This window comes from Lepidochelys kempii, chromosome 1 (genome assembly GCF_965140265.1).
Source record: "Lepidochelys kempii isolate rLepKem1 chromosome 1, rLepKem1.hap2, whole genome shotgun sequence".
In the NCBI taxonomy this organism is placed as follows: domain Eukaryota; kingdom Metazoa; phylum Chordata; order Testudines; family Cheloniidae; genus Lepidochelys; species Lepidochelys kempii.
The window spans coordinates 50,943,050-50,963,800 of record NC_133256.1 but is presented as its reverse complement, the minus strand read 5'-3'; the positions used below and the strand labels follow the sequence as shown (position 1 = coordinate 50,963,800).

General features: G+C 50.4%; 1 protein-coding gene across 3 annotated transcripts in view; it reads right to left on the bottom strand.

Annotated features, from left to right (window-relative positions):
* The window catches only part of SERTM1 (serine rich and transmembrane domain containing 1), a 56,898-nt gene extending 37,059 nt beyond the window's left edge, over positions 1-19,839 (bottom strand). The window contains exon 1 of one of the 3 annotated variants that reach the window (XM_073342094.1): positions 19,406-19,839. The gene's annotated coding sequence lies outside the window, so the exon portion shown is untranslated. The remainder of the gene's footprint in view (positions 1-19,405) is intronic. The other 2 variants (XM_073342112.1, XM_073342102.1) reach the window with 2 other exon arrangements.
* Positions 19,840-20,751: the final 912 nt, after the last annotated feature.

Here is a 20,751-nt window from a genome sequence, read left to right as displayed (position 1 = left end):
CGACAAACCGTCTCTCCGCCCGAGTTCCAAAAGGTCTCGGACTAAAAAGAGGTTGTCGAAAATGCTGCGACCCGGGACAGTATAGGTCTGGTCTGGGTGAATCACGTCCGCCATCACGGACCCTAGCCGCAGCGAGATTGCTTTCGCTACGATTTTGTAATCCGTGTTAAGGAGTGAGAGGGGACGCCAGTTTCGTAAGTCGCGGAGGTCCCCCCTCTTCGGCAGCAAGGCGAGCACCGCTCGTCTGCACGAGAGAGGGAGGACCCCGCCCTGCAAGGACTCAGCCCAGACAGCGACTAGGTCTGGGCCAAGGATGTCCCAGAACGCGCGGTAAAACTCCACGGTCAGCCCGTCCATGCCCGGAGATTTATTGGTGGGCATGCGACGGAGGGCTTCCGAGAACTCGGCCAGGGTGAGAGGCAGCTCTAGCCGGTCTCGGTCGCCCACGCTGACCGTGGGGAGTTCCTCCCAGAGCACCCCGCAAGCGCCAGGATCGGTCGGATCCGGGGAGAAAAGGTTCGCGTAGAAGTCACGGGCCCTCCCACACATCCCCTCCGGATCCGTGAGGGGGGTGCCGTCGTCCGCTAGAAGGCAGGTGACGTGTTTTGTGGCCCCCCTCGTTTTCTCCAGGGCGTAGAAGAAGCGGGAGCCGCGATCCATCTCCTGAAGGAGGCGGATGCGGGACCGGACAAAGGCACCTCGGGCCCGGTGGTCCTCGAGGGCTCGAAGTTCCTCCCGCTTCTCCCGGCACGCTCCGCAGAGGGACGGGTCCCCGGGGCTGGCGGCCAGGCGCCTCTCCAGCTCTAAGACCTCCCGTTCCAACTGCTCTATCGCCGCATTTCTCCGTCGGCTGGTGCCCCGAGTGTAGTTGCGGCAGAAGAGCTTGGCACGTACCTTCCCTAAATCCCACCAGCGCCGCACCGAGGGAAAGGCACGCCACTGTTCCCGCCAGGCCAGCCAAAACTCCCGGAAGGACATCACAAAGCTCTCGTCCTCCAACAGGCTGTTGTTAAAATGCCAGTAAGCCGGCCCCGGTCCCTCTGCACGGAGGGAGACCGTGACGGCAACCAAATGATGGTCGGAAAAAGGGGCCGGCCGAATGGTGGAGGAGTGGGCCTGTGAAAGATGGAGACGGGATAGATAAATACGGTCTAACCGAGAGCGGTGTGACCGACGGGCCTCCACCCGAACGAAGGTAAACGTGGAAGTATCATCTGGGTGATGGTCACGCCAGACGTCCACTAGGGAGTGACAGTCGACTATGTCTCGGAGAATGGTCGCGGCGGCCGGGCTCGGCTCGGCCCCCGAGCGGTCCCGCTCCTCGAGGGTGGTGTTAAAGTCCCCTCCCAGGATCAGGCACTCGTGTGGATCTAGGGTGTCAAGAAATTCGGACACCTGCTGGTAGAATTGCGGCCGCTGTGAACTCACTTGCGGGGCATAGATATTAACAAAATTGACCACGAGCCCCTCCAGACGAACTCGGAGGTGCAACAAGTGGCCCGGCACGGCCTCAGTGACTCCTAGCACCTCGGGCCGCAGGGTGGGGGAGAACAGGGTCGCCACTCCAGCTTGCCAAGCCGTGCAGTGGCTGAAGTATACCCCGTCCCCCCACTCCAGCCGCCACCTATCCTCGGCGGTTGGGTCCGTGTGGGTCTCCTGCAGGAAAACCACAGAGTACCCCCCCTCCCGAAGGTAGGAGAGCACCTGGGACCTGCGGAGAGCCATCCTACAGCCCCTGGTGTTCAGGGTTACAATAATGAGAGGTGTCATGCGGAGGGCTGGGGGGGTGGGGAGTTCTCAGTGGTGGGGGTACTCATGGCCCCCGGCGGGTCGCGTAGCAACCCGTGTCCCATCCCGTGAGTAAGTAACTCTTTCCGGAAGCTGCGGGCCCGCTCGTAGGCCGCGGCACCGCCCTTCCCTTGCCCTCTACCCTCCCTCATAAGGGCTCTCGCGGCCCGAAGGAGTCGATCAAAGTCCCCCCATTGCTGGAGAGCCAGCTGTGCCCTATCGCGGGCACCACGGCATCGTTTCAAGAACTCCCGTAGTGCATGCTGCAGCTCATGGGGGGGTAGGGTTACAAGTCCCAGAGCAGTCCCTGGTGGGGCTTTTGATACAGCTTCGTGGTCCGCTAAGGCGGGTAGGCAGGGTGCGGACCGCCGACGGGGTGTCTGGCAGGCTGGGGTTATTAACTCCATCTCGTGCCTTGGGGCGGACGGGGATGGCAGGGGGAAAGGTGCAACTCCTGGGGAGTCGCAACTAGAAAACGTAAAGACTGCTCCCTGGGGGGAATCTGCAAAAGGCGGAAAAAAAATAACCCCAGGGGCGGCGGTAGCCTTGCAGGAGGAGGGAAACTGAACCGGAATAGGGGTGGGGGCAGGGGCAGAGGTAAGGCCCTGGGCTTCAGGAGGCGAGCAGCAAAAAGAAGGTGCCTCCCGAGCAGGGTCGGGGGTTAAGGGGCAAGGGAAGGGGCTCCGAGGAATGCTAGGTACTGGCTCCGGGGTGATCGTGGCAGCCATGGCCTCAGGTGGTAAACCACTTTCCGTGGGGTGCTCACCCGGAAAGGCAGTCAGGGGGAAAGAACATGGGGAGAGGGGGCCTGGGGTGAGATTGCCCAAATCGAGGCCGGCCGGCAGTAAGTCATCCCCTCCCTGGGTGACCGGGGTCAAATCCAGGGCTTCAATCTCTGCGTACACAGAGGAGAGGCCAACTCCCACCACCCCAGGGGCCTCTCCGCTAGGGCCCGCCTCGGCGGTCACGTCGGGGTTCATTGGGAGTTCAGGTGGTATCTGGTTAGAAGGGGCTTCCCCCGGGGCTTCGGAGGGGAGGGTCCCCCGCGGAGGGGGGATTCCACCCTCCAATGCTGGTCTATCTTCACCTCCCGACACCAGTGAATGGATCTCACTCGTGGCCGAGGCGGGAGGCTCAAGGTCGGTACCTCCCTTCCTGGTCTTCCGGGGGGCTTCCGCGTCAGATGAATGCAGCGGAGCTCGAGCCCTCCGCTTGCCTCGCTTCCCCTGGACTACAGTCCAGCCCTCCATGGCGTCGTCCGGGGGTTGAGTAGCAGGGGACGGAGCGGGGCGCGGAGGCAGAGGTTCAGGGGTTTGGGGGGGTAGCGGCAAGGCAACATTAGGGGCGGGGGGTTCTCCTTGGGGCGAGCCCTCTCCTGCACCCGGTAAAAGCTTTGCCACACCCCCCTCCATAGGCTCTGCCGAGGTGGTTACGGCAAGAGTGGGACTCCCGTGGTCGCCCGGGCGTTGTTGGAGGGGTGCCTCTTGGGCCCGGACGGGGGCAGCGGTGGATCGGGTGGGAGGGGGGGTGGTGTCGGGTGCCGGGTGGCCAGGGGTGTCGGCAACAACAGGGCCGATATCCCGCCGGGTCTCGGGGGTCTCAGGTGCCCCTCTCCCCCGGGCCAAAGGGCAGTCCCTGCGGACATGCCCTGCCGAGCGGCAGAGGTAGCACCGGGCCTCTCCGGTGGAATAAAAGACCCTATAGCGGGCTCCCTGGTAGGGAACTAGGAAGGACCCCTCGAGCGCCTCTCCGTCACGCACCCCCGCCGGCAGTAAAATCTGCACTTGCCGGCGGAACGATAGGACGTGACGGAGGGCGGGGTCCTTGCAGCCTAACGGGAGAGGGCTAATAACAGAAACAAGCTTCCCCAGGGCAGAAAGAGCAGGTAACAGGGCAACATTAGGTAAAAAGGGAGGAACGGAGGTGAGGACGAAGCGAACGCCCAGATCTTCTAGCGGTTCCAGGGGGAGAAACACCCCCCCCACCACTAGGCCCTTCTCCACCGCCTCCTGGGCGGCAGTCTCCGAGGCCAGAAAGAGAACGACCTTCCCATACATCTTGGAGGCCGCCACAATGGCCATGGGTCCTACCACTTTCGCCAACGCCTGCACGTATGCCTCCACGTGGGGCGAGGCGGGTACTAGGAGGCAACGAACACCGTGCTTCCTGGTCAGGGCGGGAAGAGGGCCCCGACTACTAGTAATGGCAGCGGAGGCAGTGGGAGGGCGAGATGAGGAGGCGGCAGGTGAGGGGGGGCCTGTCGCCACCCGGGCATACGTCCTGGGGGCCGGGGGAGGGATGGTCGCAGAGCTGGTGGAGGGAACAGCTGGGAGGGGTGCCGCGATCGATGACGAGGCCACTGTGGTGGGGGCGGCCTCTGCCACGGAGGGTCCAGCGGCATTAGCGGGGCCCTTCCCTTTTGGCCCGCTTCGATTTTTCCGTCTAACTGGGGGGGGGTTCCTAGAATCTAGTGGGGCAGGAACCAGAGCAGCAGTAGTAATCGCCCCGGTGCCTCCCACTGCCGATGCCCCAGCGGGGGCGGTGGCAGGGGTTCTAACAATGGAGGCGGTGGGGAAATCTTGAGGGGTGGGCAGGAGGGTAGATGGGGAAGGGGCAACCAATTTCGGTGGAGGGGCCTTGCGTCCCTCCTTCTCTGCCATTGTAAGCAGGGAGAGACAGGGAAACACTGGGAGGGGGGGGGCAAAAATCGGGGTCCGGTAGTAGGGGTAGGCTATGGGGTAAACAATCCGGGGGGGGGGGGGGAGGACAACCCACCACAAGTGTCCAAAGAGTCTCGCTTGGTTGGTTGTTATGCCTGGTCCAAAAGGCAAAGTCCAAAGCAAACAGCTGGATCCGAAGGCAGATGGCAGATTGCCAGCAGGGACGAAGCAGCGGGGGCCGTGATAGTTGTAATAGTGGTGGGGGGGGTTGGGGGCACCGATGGATCTGGGGGTAGCTCCCTGCTACACCCCTGTGCCGCCGCAGGCGCAGCTGAAATGCAGTCAACTCCCCCCCCCGAGGGTAGAAATTCAAAAGAAATCCCTCAGTCTTACGGCCTCTCTCCACGATGATTCATAGCTGCCCGGGAGTTCTCCGGCCTCTGGCGTCTGCTACAGCTGTTGGCTCTGTCCCAAGGCTCTCGGAAAAAGTCCAGGCAAAAAGCAAAACAGCTGGGTCTGGGGGGGTCCACTCCCCTCTCCGGACAGCAGGTTGGCAGTCCCCCCCCCCTCCTCCGGGGGTTTCAAGTAAGCAAGGAGCAAAGTCCAAAAGCAGGCATCGGGGGGGGGGGGGGTGCTGGCGACCGGCCAGCACACTGACGCAGCTCAAAAAAACGAAAAAAAACAAAACCAAAAAAACAAAGCGTCCGGCCCAAACGCGGGGGGGGAAACTAAGCAAAAGGAAAAGTAAGAAAAATCCGGGCCGGGGGGCTTTAGGAAAGAAAGGAAAGCAAATAGCTCAGGAGCGAGTGAAGAACGATTCCGGCTCCTTAACAGGGAAGGTTCCAGAACAATCATGAACCTTCTGGAGACAATTAAGACAGGCTGATTAGAACACCTGCAGCTAATCAAAAAGCTGCTAGAATCAATTAAGGCAGGCTAATCAGGGCACCTGAGTTTTAAAAAGGAGCTCATTTCAGTTTGTAGTTTGTATGTGAGGAGCTAGGAGTGAGAACGTGGCCTGTTGGAGGACTGAGGTGTACAAGCATTATCAGACACCAGGAGCAAGGTCCTATGGTGAGGATAAAGAAGGTGTTGGGAGGAGGCCATGGGGAAGTAGCCCAGGGAGTTGTAGCTGTCACACAGCTGTTCCAGGAGGCACTCTAGACAGCTACATTCCACAGGGCCCTGGGCTGGAACCCGGAGTAGAGGGCGGGCCCGGGTTCCCCCCAAATCCTCCCAACTCCTGGTCAGACACAGGAGTTGTCGACCTGGACTGTGAATTCAGAAAAATGGCCAAGCTGAGGGCTGCCATGAAGCTCCAAGGCGAGCAAATCTGCCAAATAAGCACAAGACCCACCAAGGTAGAGCAGGAACTTTGTCATGCTACATACCAGGAGAAGGTCTGTGGAATATGATTGTGCCATTCTTATATGGTCACTTTTCAGAATAGAATTCCTCTTTAAATATTACTTTCCTGTCAGCTATTCTTCCATTCATCTCTAGTGTAATTCACTGACTGATCTTATTCTAATTTATTGCCTGTTTACATCTTTCCCTGAATGGCACCCCTCTGAAAGGCTATTTCTTGAGGAAAATTACTGTGAGCTGTTTTCAACAGTGCAGACAACATCAATTAATACAATATCCTGACACCCAAATATGTTTGTTGTTTTCATTAAATGTTGAGCAGTATGTGAGTCAGTAGTGGTCCCCGACTGCAGACTAAACTGGGTTACAAATGATTGCTGTAATCTCAACATGACACACAGTAAGTAGGGTACTTTTTCAGATAACCTTGGTTACACAGTGTTATAAATCTGTTACAATGCAGTTGCGTCTCTCTCCATATTTTGATTCAACCACATTCTTTCATCGCCTGGCCTCAGCAAAAATGCAATTTAATGGATCTTCTTCACAGTTGCTGGGGCTCTACAAATAGTTGGGAAGAAGGCTGAGGAGTGGGGAACCAAGATAAGCCTGGGATATTCATTTTCTTCTGAGTGTATCGGTCACAGACCTTACAAGTTTTTTCAGGGATGGCACCTTGATTTCTTTATTTCTTTCTGACCTCTTGGGACTATGAGTTGAGAGATATTTTAGCTATCATAGAGGTTTGTAAGTGCTCATGAAGAGTGCCAGTTTGACATCGCTGAAAACTGAAATGTTTTAGACCTTGCTACACTAGTATTTTTGTTAGAATCTCCCACCATCTCTCCCCTTTTTTCTGGTATTTATATGACCCCCTCATCACCATCCTAAATGAGCACCTCACAACCATATTTTTTAAAATGTATTTATTTTCACAACAACCCCATAAGGCAGGGAAGTGCAATCATCACCCATTTTACAGAAGGTGGACTTAGGTACACAAAGAGTAAATGTCTTATCCAAGGTCACAGGAAGGCTGTGGTGGAACAGGGAATTGAACCTGACTCCTCAAGTTCTAGTTTAGAATACTAACCACTGAGTGCCCATCCACTCTGCTCTACCGTCAGTGCAGCTTCACTCATTGGAGCACTAATCTAGACCAGCCTGTAGCATTTTAACCACCATGTCACTGGGTGACGAGTGGTTAAAATGGCAGCAGTTGGTCTGCTTTAGTGATCTCACTCTTCATAGAATCGTAGGACTGGAAGGGACCTGGAGAGGTCATCTAGTCCAGTCCTCTGCACTTATAGCAGCGCTAAGTATTATCTATTTCCAGTACTAGCTGGAGAATGTAATGCAGATGCTAGTGGAGACCAGGTTTTATTTAACCATAGAATAGATACAGCAGAGGCAGAAGTATTCCCCCCACACCTTGCTAATGGGCCTCAGCTCTGTTCTGGAAGGTAGTTCAGAATCCATTCAATTTCAGTCTCTCACCTGAAACAGAAATTAGTGCTAATTGTGATGGGCTTTTTGTAGTGGACACCTGCCCAGTAGAAACTGAACTTGGAACAACTCAGCCCATGGGCCACCCATCAGACAGTGACAGCTTTCAGTAACTACTGATTTGAACTAGATTTTAACTGGTGACTTGAAGGTGAAAAACTTCATATCTTATTACCATTTCACTGAATTTGCCAATCACATCCTAGTACTGGATTTAATTTTTCTATAAAAGTTAATGTACAAATAACCATCATATGATTGATATTTAGCAGCATGTTGAAATTCATTCAGATATCCAGGTATATCAGGTAATAAACAGAAGGCTTCTGTCTCAGCCTTCATAGGGCTACTATCTTGGATTTATGTCAGGATAGTGATCCTTTGAATAAAGGTAATTTTCTCCTGTTTAAAGGAGTTTGTTTTGCTATAGTCATTTAATAATGAAGCCTTTACATTGAATCTATATGCTGAGCACAAGTAAGCTCAAATAGTTATATAATGGCCATCCAAGCACAGATATGGAATGGTTTTTTTTAAAGGTCTTTCCTAATGATCCTTCCCTGATCTTAAAAGTCCCTACAACTGAGAGTTCCATCTGCGTTAACAATAGTTTTGAATTCAGTGAGGCCAATGGTTATTCTTCATTCTCTCATGAGTGAGCTCCATAGACTAGGTCCAGCTCCTGGGCAAGTTCTGGCTCCTGCACTCACAAGTCTCCTCCTATTGGTCAACAATTTAAACGTTCCAGCAGAACGTAGCTGTTGTGGGAGGTCATCACGACACCCATGATCATACGGGGAGTGGTGATCTGGTAAGCCAATCTCATGGAGGGCTTTGACTATCAGGACAGAGACCTTGAACAGGACTCTGTGCTCAAAGGGGAGTCAGTGCAGAGAGCAGGGTTATGTACACAGAGACCTGTGCTACTAACCAAGTGTGCTGCAGTGTTTTGTACCAGTTGGAGCTTTCCCATTCTAAGATACAATGAGTTAAAAATAATTAAGGCTGGAGATCATGATTTCTTGGATCACCAAGGTAAAAGATGTGTTTGATAGGATGAGGTGAAATTTTATGGTTATTTGCAGATAGTAGTGACCATATTTTGAGGCACGGCTATTTAGCCATCTAGTAGCACTGAGGAGTTTGAAAGGACAAACTTAATCTTAGGGCAGATCTCCACAGTAGTGGGGGATGTTATAGAGGCAGCAAGTATTTCAAAGTGCTTCCTTCATCCTCCCAGGATCATCTCTGTCTTGCCTGGGTTTGGCTTTAGCCAGCTGCTCTCTTTATCCAGGTGCTGATTTCAGCCAGGCATGGAGACAGTGCTGTTTAAGTTTGATGGACGAGAGATGTCATCTGGCATTATATCTATGTAATACTGGTACTTCAGCCTACGTTGCCTAAGCAGCTCTCCTACTAGCGTCACAAGGATGCTGAATAAGACAGAGAGGATTGAGCCCCATGGGCCTCCACAGGTGAGGGCTTTGGAGATTGAGGAACAGTTGCCCATAACGACCATCGGTGTTTGGTTTGAGAGGAAGAACCCGAGACATTCCAGGGCATTTCCATTCCTCTCTGCAGCCACACAGAGACTGAACAACAGTATTTAGTGACCCACAAAGAGATCCAACAGGATGTGTGCAGATGCATTTCCCTTGTCTATGGAAGAACATAATGACAAGTACCGGTTCTGTACCTTGCCCTGGTGAAGCCTGACAGAGGGATCCAGTATCCTGGCACTTGGCAGATAGCACTGGAGCCTGTCGTTTGCTAGGTACTCTATTAACTTGCTAGGAAAGGGAGGTGATCGGTGATCACAGTTTGAAGATGTGTAGCAAGAAGGAATGGCTTGTTTAGCTCTGGTGAGACGACTGTATGTTTTAGGGTGAGGGGCAGATTTCCCTTGTTAAAGAAGATGTTGATGATCTCTATTAGGAGCCCTAGGTGTTCTCTGCTCTCTTTTACTATCCTGGAGATGGTAGATTGGTACGGCATGATTTCCCTTTACAAAAAAAACATGTTGACTCTTCCCCAACAAATCATGTTCATCTATGCGTCTTGCAATTTTGTTCTTGTTTTTGACTTCTTGTTCAGTCAGTCAGAAATAAGGATGGCATGGTGTATCATCACCCTTACTTCTGCACTGCTGCTGTGGCTTGTGGTGCCAAGCACCTGGCCTGCAGCTCAAGGCGGGCTCCATGCTTTCACACGGGGGCTGCATCTTGCCAGAGCCAATGGCCCTCCTGCAGCCCTCTGGCCACTCCTGGCTCACCAGGGGTGCCATTTCAGATTTTGGTTTGGTGTGAGAGATTGCGTGTGTGTTTGAGGGCAGGAGAAAGAGTGTTGGCGGGGGAAAGTGTGTGTATGTGCGCGGGGGAAGCGCTGTCTTTTTAAGCAGGGCACTCAGGAGCCCGAACACTTTTTTTCAGCGAGCAGTAGCTGCTGAGGGCAACACTCACTCCTGAGCCAGCAGCAGCCGCAGACAAGCTCTCCCTGTTCCCCGACCACAGCTCAGTGGTGACTGAGTACCTGGGCAGAGGAGGGGGACACCCTGACATCAGCCCCTTTTCCCCTGCTCTGCACAGCAGACAGAAGGCAGACTCCCAGTCCACAGCAGCTTGGTCAGTGGAGGCTCCATGGGGTCAGGGGGCAGAGGCGGGAGCTGCAATTGAGCAGGGCGGTGGGAGGAGGAGGGGCACCCCTGGCCCAAGGCACACAGCAGCACCCCCCCTGAGCACAGTGCCCTGGGTGGTGGCCCACCTTTAAGGCCAGCCCTGTCCAGAAGGGAAGGGACGGTGCAGGCAGAGGGGGCTGGGCTCCTCTCTTCCCCCTGAAAGGTGTTTAACTGGCTGCCCCAAATCACCCACAGACCACAGGGCAGGGTCACGATTGTTTAGTGCAGCGGGGGTGGGTGGGCTGCTGCTGGGGTCACCCAGGGGGTGAGGTCCTGTGGCAGTGGCTCCAAAGCTCCCTGTCCCTGCTTTGTGTCCTTGTGGCTGCTGGCGATTGCTCTTACCCCTCTCCTCATGTAAAAGAAATCAATAGATTTTCGTGGAGGGTAGGAGGTGCAAGGTATTTCAGTAATCTGCACATCTGGACTGGATATTATGGAGTCTCTTGTCCCTGGCCACCTCCTCCTCACTACCACAGCTGGTGCCTGCCTCCCTCCCCACCTGGCTGCTGCCAAGTCCCGTCTCCAGAGGTGTACAATTAACATTTGTTAAAAAAGAAATAACGTATTAGTTTATTTTGAGTTAATTGTATGCATTAACTGTCATTAACTGACAGCCCTAATAATTCTACATTTGTAAATTGCACTTTCATGATAAAGAGATTACACTACAGTACTTGTATGAGGTGAACTGAAAAATACTATTTTATTTATCTTTTACAATGCAAATATTTGTAATAAAGAATAATACAAAGTGAGCACTGTGCACTTTGTATTCTGTGTATATATGAAAATGTAGAAAAATGCAAAAATATTTATAACAAATGTAAATCGGTATTCTATCGTTTAACAGTGTGATTAAAACTGATTAATCACAATTATTTTTAATCTAGTTAATTTGTCTTGCATTAATTGCTTGTGTCAACCAGGGCCAGCTCTAGGCACCAGCTAAGCAAGCTGGTTCCTGGGGCAGCGCTGCTGAAGGGGCGGCATTCCGGCAGCAGCCCCGGCGGCAGGCCCCTCCGTTGTTTCCTGCGGTGGCAATTCGGCGGCGACTCCTCTGACTCGGGTGGGTCTCGCCGTTGGCAGCAATTCGGCAGCAACTCCCTCCCTCCTGGGGGTGGATTCGGCAGGTGTTTTTTGTTTGGTTGGTTTTTTTGCTGCTTGGGGTGGCAAAAAACGTAGAGCTGGCCCTGGTGTCAACTGTGATTAATTGACAGCCCTATAAAAAAAATCCTTTTTAGTCTGTTTTACCACCATGTCATCCTACTACTACCCTTCTCCTCAGCCCTCCTAAGGGAGTGAATGAGGAGCCTTGACAGCTTGCTTTCCTGTGGCACTGCTTTAGCTTTGGAGTCATAAAGCCAGATTCTAATCTCAGGTGGGCTTGCATTGGCTCAGATCTTAATAAAATAAATACTACTACAAATAATTCATAGGTATTATTTATATTGTGGTAGCGGCTACAGGCTCCTCTGCTACACTAAGCACTGTACAAACACATAACAAAAAGACAGACCCTGTCCCTGTCCCATTTTGTTTTCTTACCTTGAGAGATCCATCAGTAAGCACAAGGTCTGCACAAGGGCAGCAACAGATTTTGTTTAGCACTACATATCACACATCTAAGATTAGAATCTGGCCCATGTGCTGTCTTCAGCAATGCAGATTAAATTGACTGTACATGAGGAAACAGTCCCAGACCACACAGATTGAAACAAATAGTGCCACTTTCAAAAAGATCCTCCCTGAAAGGAAAAAGAGACCCACATAGTCTTTATATTTCAAATCTCTACCCTTTCAGCACATTTGGTGTGAACTACTCTTGAGAAATAGTTCTCTAGAGATAATGTTAACGCATTGGTATGTTGCTTTTATCTCTTCTATCACTGTATTACTTATGGCTTAAGCCTGTCCAAATTCAATAAAGAAAATTACCTAGTGCTACCAAGACTGCTAAGTACACTGTTGAAATCCAAATGTTTTGATTACATTTATTACACCGTTCCACCCAAAAGCATCATGACACTATCCTGGAAACCTCTCCCCATTCTGGACTAAGTGTTGGTGCCCCTTAAGGAAACGGGTCATCACATAATAACCCTACTAAGCAGACAGCTCAAAAAACTAAATTCTGAAAGGTGCTGAGCACCCTCAATATCCAGCACCTCCCAGAACAGAACCTCTGTCTACTCCTCATTTCTTTCAGAAAGACTCTCCGGAGGGAAGAAGCATAAGTCTCTTCAAAATGCACATTGTCCGCAAACAAGAAAAATACAAGTGATTGCACTTGTGTTCCATGTCTCTTTTGTCTACAGAGGACTTTTATGAATAAATTCCTTTCACACTGAACACTGCAGTTGCTGATTTATTCTACTGTTACATACCGTGCAGTGGCTCCCATACATAGCAAAGAAAACAGCCGAAAATGATTACACTTGCTGGAGCTGCAATGCAAAAACTAATTCATCCTCAAGATTGGAATGTGTTCATTCATATTCAAATGGCAGCTGTACCCATTGAGATGGACAGGGCTGAGTTTTGAATTATATGAGAAGTACTATTTGAGAAGGACTAGTTAGTTCAGAAGATCAGGAAGCGCATCTACATAAGGTCCTTTGGATAAGCGGTTGTATCCCACACTTTTTATTCCTTCTAATATCTGTTAAATGCCTTTAAAAGCTATTCCCAAAGGCTCAGTTGTGCCATTTATGCAGAGCCTATTATTAAGGGGGAGTCCATCATGGTACTGCCCCAATTATAACTCAGAGAGGAATTCTGCCTTGATGAGCACATATCCACACTTGCTCTACGGGCCAGTTAGTTTGGGGGAGGAGGATGGGGCCAAGATCCTGCCTCCTCTCTGCACCTCTGTGGGAGTAAATAGGGAGCGATCTCTGAACTCCTCAGCAAGGACTGCAATTGTGCCTGACCACACAAGGAGGGAAAGCCTGGTGCCCTCCCAAGTAAGGAGGAGGCTGAATCTGACTCAAAGGAATTATTGTATGCAGTGTTGCTGAAACTACATTGGTCCTAGGATATTATCTTTTATTGGACCAACTTCTGCTGGTGAGAGAGACAAACTTTCAAACTTACACAGTGCTCTTCTTTCCCAGACCTGAAAAGCTCTGTGTAAGTGTAACCCACACACCTTTGGGGTGTGGTGTTCTGTCCCATCTAGTGGCACCAAGATGACCTAGAGAGAGAGAGAGAGAGAAACAGAGCTACAGCCATAGCTACCAGACACATGCCTTTTAGCTCATGCATTTCGCTCCAAAACGCTCAAGTTCGATCCCGCGCACCAATGACCGGGGTCTGTCGGTGTTACAAGTGGGGGCTCATCTGGGATTTCAACTGGGAAGTCTCTGAAGCTCGGGATGCACTTCCTCAGCTAGGGGAAGTATGTAACCCACACACCTCCTGCGTGTGGTGTTCTGTCCCATCTAGTGGCTCCGAGACCACTTAGAGAGAGAGAGAAATTAATGACAGGTTTCAGAGTAGCAGCCATATTAGTCTGTGTTCGCAAAAAGAAAAGGAGTACTTGTGGCACCTTAGAGACTAACACATTTATTTGAGCATAAGCTTTTGTGAGCTACAGCTCACTTCATCGGATGCATCAAATAAATTTGTTAGTCTCTAAGGTGCCACAAGTACTCCTTTTCTTTTAGAGAAATTAATGAGTCTGCTGTACTGCCTTAGCTACCAGCCATATGGCTTTTGGCTCATGCATTTAGCTCCAGAGGTCCCAGGTTTGATTCTGCTCGCCGATGACCGGGGTCTGCCGGTGTTACATAAGCTCAAAAGCTTGTCTCTCTCACCAAAAGAAGTTGGTCCCATAAAAAGATATTACCTCCCCCACATTGACTCCCCAAAGGAAGGGGTCTTGTAATAGATCTGCTGGGGAAATAATTTTTTCTCCCCTGCAAAAAAGTCAATGATTTTTTTTCATTCTTTGTTTCAGATTGCCAGGTATTCAGATATGATTTGGTTTTGTTACTGCTAAACACACACACACACACACACACCCTATCAACCTACCAAAATCCCCACAAACCCTGAAAAATCTGAATTTTCTTTGTTTGTCTGTTGGCAACCCAAACTGAGAAGTTTTCTGTTAAAACTGCAAATTCTGTGGTGGGGACGGTTGTTTTTTTAATGAAAACCAGCAAGATTTAATTCAAACCCCACTTTTTCATGAAACATTTCATTCTCAATTAAGTTTGAATGAAAACTAGTTGTTGAAAAAAATTCAACTAGCTCTGTCGGATGGCCCCCCTTTGTCATTCAGGCTGGGTCAGGTTCTGCCAGCCTCATGCACAGAGAGTAGGACCTTAGGCTGTGAAAAATCCAATGAAAACCAGCAGGGTTCGTGGACTAAGGTGCTGGTCAATGTGAGTAATGGTGGCACCATCTGTGCCCAAACAAATGGCAGCTGAATTCTGTTAGCGTGTGATTTGCTGTTAGCACGCGTTCATGCCCATCTCCTCAAACAGCGACATGCCTTTCTGTTCCTATCTAAGTGTCTTCTGGTTGGTGAGGAGCTCTCTTTGGAACAAATCCTGCCTGGCCCTTAGCAGGAAAGCAGTAGAGGAGTGGGGAGTATGTGTCCCCATGTAAGGATCAGAGAGAATTCCAGTGCCTGCACGGCAGGGAGCAAAGGGGGCTACTCCATCCTCAATCCCCCGGGAACGCACTGTGCCATGTTCCACTCCCTCCCCCTGCAACAATACACTGGCTCACAAAGCTGGCTGGCTACACAAGGGGAATTAAGCTGCACCTCTTCAAGGGGTTTGGTAGCAGGCATACAGTCTCTGCCCAGCTAGGAGCTCTGGCAGGTATTCTGTGTCCCTGAGGTAGAACGGCTTCCTGGTATTCGGGGTAGTGCAGCTCTGCAGCATCATTTACTATAGGCAAAAAGAAAAGGAGTACTTGTGGCACCTTAGAGACTAACCAATTTATTTGAGCATAAGTTTTGTGAGCTACAGCTCACTTCATCGGATGCATCCGATGAAGTGAGCTGTAGCTCACGAAAGCTTATGCTCAAATAAATTGGTTAGTCTCTAAAGTGCCACAAGTACTCCTTTTCTTTTTGCGAATACAGACTAACACGGCTGTTACTCTGAAACCTGTCATTTACTATAGGCTACACCTACAAGACACAATTAACCCTATGCATGTTGTCCTTATTAGCACCCCACATTCACATTACACAAGTAACACAATCTTTAGTCACACATTCACTCGTGAGACTAAGGGTTTGCAGGATTGGGCCCCTATGGTTTGATACCGCTCAAAATAACGTTGATCAGAAAATTCCGCATGGGATCCCACTATCCTTGTTTCCAAAGAATACAGTCTTAGGGCTGTCATGTTGTCAGGTTCCCCATTAACTAATGAGGAGCATTGTGGTAACTGAGCCTAGGTATTTACCCTAATTGTGAACTCAACTGTAAAAAGTGAGTGCAAGTTCATCAAATGTCACAATAACCAATAACAATAAATGTTGATGAGAAAAGATGCAAAAGGGAGACGAAAAGATTAGCCTAAACAAAAAGGCCTACTGATATAATTTAAGGGCTGCGTTAAGATCATGCCTGAAAACAAGAAACACATGGGACTGAAAAATCAATGGACCAAAATTGGAGTGTCATAAATTTGGCGTAATTGGTGGCCAAAATAATGAGGGGATGGGCTATTCCACTCATCACTCCCTTTTGGGGTCTTCAAAAAGAGACTTTGGGGTGAAAATTAGCAGAGTGGAAATGAACGCTACAATTGTTAGCTGAAAAAAGAGAAAGGGCTGAATGTCAGCATCATGGCTGTCACTCCCACTGGTTCCTGGGACCCTAGACTTCCTTCATCCTAATCCTGCGAAACGTCTTGACCAGAGAAGAACAGAGGGACGGACTCAGATGACATCATCACCTCCATTGGCTCCAGGTGAATACCAAACATCACCTGGGATGTGAGACTTCCGTCTCTCTCCCTTCCTCCTCCCCCCACATGTCCTTTTCCTTCCCCCTCCCTGAATTATTCTCTCTCTTATTGGACAGTCACAGAGGGGAAAAGGAGAGGAATAAGAGAATGGCTTAGCCAGCCAGGACTGCTTATTTTGCAACACTGCAGTAAGCCTGTGAGCAGAATGGTAGTCAATGCAACGCTTTAGCAAGCCTGATGCTGGTACAAGTTTGCCAGGTGTCGGAGTGGCTGATGAGACTCTGTGCTGTACCTGTGTTCTTCCAGCAGTGAGGTTTCAAGTGAGAGTCCACACCAGAGACAGAGAGCTGCATTTTATATCTTTGCTGTTCTCTCCTCTCCGCTCTTGTGTGCGTTTGTCTTGTTTTGTCTTCTAGGAAACAAGAACTGACTTTATCAACAGCTGCTCCAGTCTATGTCAATTAACTTCCTCTCTTCTCCCCAAAGAGGACAGTTATTACCACCTTTAAAGACATCTTTTAATACCATCTAAAAGGCTGTGAGAGGATGGAGGGATATGCTTGTTTCTTGACCCTTCAGATCACATGATGTGACCCTGCCCAAGGGAAGTTATGGGTTAGCAAGGCAGGCAATAGGCTGTGACACCTGTGCAAAAATCCCTCATGTGGACAAGCCCTTAGAGTAAAAATATCAAAGAGGAGGAAGTATGGGTGGTTCCAAGCCATGATTCATTTCAGTCCATTCCAGCCTGGAGATCTAAGACCATGGCCAATTTGAATTTAAAAAGCAAAGTCATAAGGGATTAGTATGGAGCAGCTCCAGTCCTGCATCGATCCATGACTCCATAATCCTTGGTTCTTGAGTCTCTGAACTGGGAAGATTACCCCCATACATCCCTACATTTCAGTCATATCCTTTTTCACAATAAAATGCCCACTACTATGTACAGTATGCTAGAACTCTGTAGTCGTCAAAATGTGGCTCTACTATTAGTACATTCTACCATGTTACTATGATTTCCTCTGAAATACGTTTAATCTGATTTATTATGCATGATATCTTTTATATGCTTTTACAACGGTTACATTCTCTGGCAAATGTTTAGCTTTTTAACCATCTCCTCACGTCTCTCTCTCTCCTGCCTGTTTTGCAATGCAAGGACAGTGAGAATTCCCTTTCGCTGCTTTCTGTCCCAAGCTTCATCACCTCACATTAAACATGCTATACTGATGATATTGCAACACCTCCTGGCTTTTATTTGGGAAGAAACTGATTTGGGAGCATGTATTTTCTGCAGATGCATCAACTTATATTTTTTCTGTATTGTACTGTCTAAGCCTGATCCTGCTGTAAACTCAATGGGAATTTTGCCACGCATTTTCAATGGAAACAACTCCTGTCATAGCCACACAAAAACAATGTGGGATGTAATGCCAGTGGCAACCCAAACTATGTCCAGAGCTCCAGAATATGTAGTACAGTAACAAATCAAGCTCTGCACTATAGAACTTTCATTTGGCAGGATAGTTAAAGAATAGAAACCAACATGTGCCTATTTTGACTCTGCATCCTTTCCATTCTGAAAAGAGCCAATTCATGGACACAGTCCATCACCTGGGCTCATTGAAAGAGTTTGTCCCTGTGCCGGAAGACAAAACAATTTCTCTGAAATGAAAAAAGTACTTTTTGATTTTTAAGGACTTGAATGGGTCAAGAAAAGGCCAATAAGGACAAAAATAGTACCCTACTCCATCACCTCATGTTTGAAAACAATAAAGCCACAAAGGAAAACAGACAAAACAATCCACAAATTAGATGTCATTGATTACTACCCTCTCTTTTATGGCACAGAAAAGACAAAATATCCAGTATTCTCTTTCTAACTACAATAACTAAGTAACTCATCCTGAGGCAGAGGGGACAGAAGGGGATTTCCTATAATTGTCAGGCTTTCAAATCCTGTTTTGAAAGCTCTGTTAACATTACTAATATGTTGTTCAACATTGATCTCACCTGTCAATATCAGGTGCTCGGAATATCAGGTGCAATATATAGTGATGGGAGGCCTGAGACATGGATACATTCTGAGATAAACAGTACATATCTATCTGTATCTTTGACTGGGTGTGATATGTTAACCAAGGACTGAAATCAGACAACTCAGACCATGAAGAAAGCACACCACACTGGCTCAGTAGAGTGCAGAAAAATACCCCAACTCCTGTGCAGCAAGCTAGAACTCCAATCAACTGCAAAGATTTTCCCCCTTCTTAATTAAAGACCAGATCCTGATCTCAGCGGAGTCAAAGGCAAAGTTCCTATTGACTTCGGGGGAGCAGATTCCAGCTCTGCAACTGTTTTCTTCTCTTGCTGAAAAAGCATGAATCATTTTCATTTAGTGACTTTTAGGCAGCGCTTTGGGTATCACATTGCATTAAAAGCCTAAACAGTGAAATTGTACAGCAAACGACTTAAGAAAAACTATAATCTGAAACAGCAAAAAGTATGTTAATTCCCCACCCACCCATCCACCAACACAGACAACTATCAGTTTCAGCAGGGTACTGCGAGAAAACTAATGATGCATAACTCAGTAATGAAAAAGTGAGAAGGATCGCTTCAGAAATTACACGGCATTGTCATTAGCCAGATCCACACTACTTGCTTTCACATCTTACTATTCTTATCGGGGAAGAACTGAGAATAATAATAAGACTGCAGACATTCAGAAACGGATCCTTTTAGTTCCCTGTCCACTATACACCACGCTCCAGAGGTAAGCTGCATGCACACTTAACGGGGTCATAATTGTCATAGGCGCGCCTGGAATCGATCCACACTAAACCCAATTTTTATGCAACCAATTTTTTTTCAGGAGGTGCAAAGAAAGTTGTGCAGCAAACAAATCCCACCACGGAAAGGGACGGACTCCCAGCCCTTCTCCCCGACCCCTCAACGTAGCATCATCCCCACACCCAGCGCTGTAAACATCTGAACCTAAGGGTATCACTCTTCTTTTGCAACTGACCGATCCTTGCCCCGCCGAGCAGGGTGAATGGACCAAGCTGCCTCTCTGGGAAGTGACCATGGTGGGAGGGGAAGTCAGGCAATAAACCAAAGCAGATTCTCCCCTGTCCCTTTGGGAAGTGAGCGGTTCAGCTGCGGAACAGCCTAAGAGGCTGGTGGGTTCTGCCCAGCTGGCGAATCTCTCCACCACACTGGGCGGAAAACGCCTCCTCGCCCCATGCCCCGAGCAGAGCCAGCCCGCGGCCGTGCGGCTCAGGCAGGCGCCTGGGGTGATGTTTCCGGAGGCTGGTATCCTTTGAACAAACGAGGTTTTCAGTGGGACGAGGGAGGGGCGGGGGGCTCCATGCCTCCCTGACATTGCACAGAGCAAACTCCCTCTTCATCGGAAGTGAGAGCCTGCCTGGAAACCGACCCCCCGTGCCCGCTCCTCCCTCTCCCCAGCGCTCACCACCTGGAGGCGATTCCGCAGCTCTTGATTATCCGGCTCTACAGTCCCGCGAATTGGCTCCTCCGCTAGAGGCCGGGACTGAGATGAGGCACGGGCAGCCCTGGGAGACCGCAACCATCGCCGCGCCGCGCCGCGCCGCTCAGCTCCCGCTGCCCAGCCGCGCCAGAGGGGTCACGCCAGAGGGCCCCCACGTCTCCCCATGCAACCCCCGTTATTCCTACGGCTCGCCTGCGGGGAGAGCCCCAGCCTGCGGGCAGCTCACTGACCTGCCCTGGGAAATGGCCCGAGGTCCCCCAGTCTGGCTGCAACGAGTGGGACCGGAGCGAGCGGGGCGGCTGCCCCTGGCCGTCCTACTCCTCAGAGCCCCGCGCCAGCCGGAGAGAGCGCGGCTCCCCTGCCCTGGGCGGGGCCGGGCGGCAGGCGGCCAATCAGCGCGCCCGTCACCACCCTGCTGCAGCTGTAATGACAGCGGCTCTCCACAGCCCGGCTGCTGCACTCTGCCTCGGGACTGGGTGTGTGTGAGCCCCGCACCCTCCACCCCGGCACCCCACCGCCCCCACTTCTGTGTGAGTCCCTCACCCTCCACCACCTCTGTTCCGTGTGTGAGTCCCTCACCCTCCACCGCCTCTGTTCCGTGTGTAACCCTTCTGCCCGTCAGAGTTGGCAGCAACAAGGGCCGGGTTCAATATCTAGGGGATCCATTCCAGTAACACAATGCAAACCGGCTGGAGCCCCCACCCAGTGACCTGGGACAAATATATACCACCCCCGCTGGGCGCCTCCAAGAGGCAAAACTTCCCCTCTCGCAAGCACATAGTCTGAGTGTAGCAAAAAGCCTTTTAATAACAGAGAGAAACAATGTGGCATTATGTTGGGGAAACACCACCAACAGGATTCATAACACAACCCATGAGCAAAAAAACCCACCCCAAGCAAATTGGGGCATGCCCTTTTCCCTTTGGTTCTTGAGTCCAGCAACCCCAAATCACCCAAAGTCCCAAAAGTCCAATGCCCCAAAAGTCTCTGTCCCTGGTCAGGGCAGCCCCAGAGTTCAAAAGTTTATCTGCAGAGCTTTATCTCCCAACCTGGGTGGAGATGGGACGGGGATAAGAGGCACCTTACATGATCTGAAGCTGACCACCCCACAGCTCCATATGCCTTCACTTCACTCCGCCAGCCGCCCCACGAACTCCTTCGCTCAGCTCCGCGGCCCACCAGCAGCTCCCGCCATCCTATGAACTGCTCCACCAGCCTGTCCACAAGGCACTCCAGCCGTCCCGCAAACGGCTCCACAATATATCTTCAGGCTCCCCCACTACTTAACACAACGCTCAGTGATTTCAGCT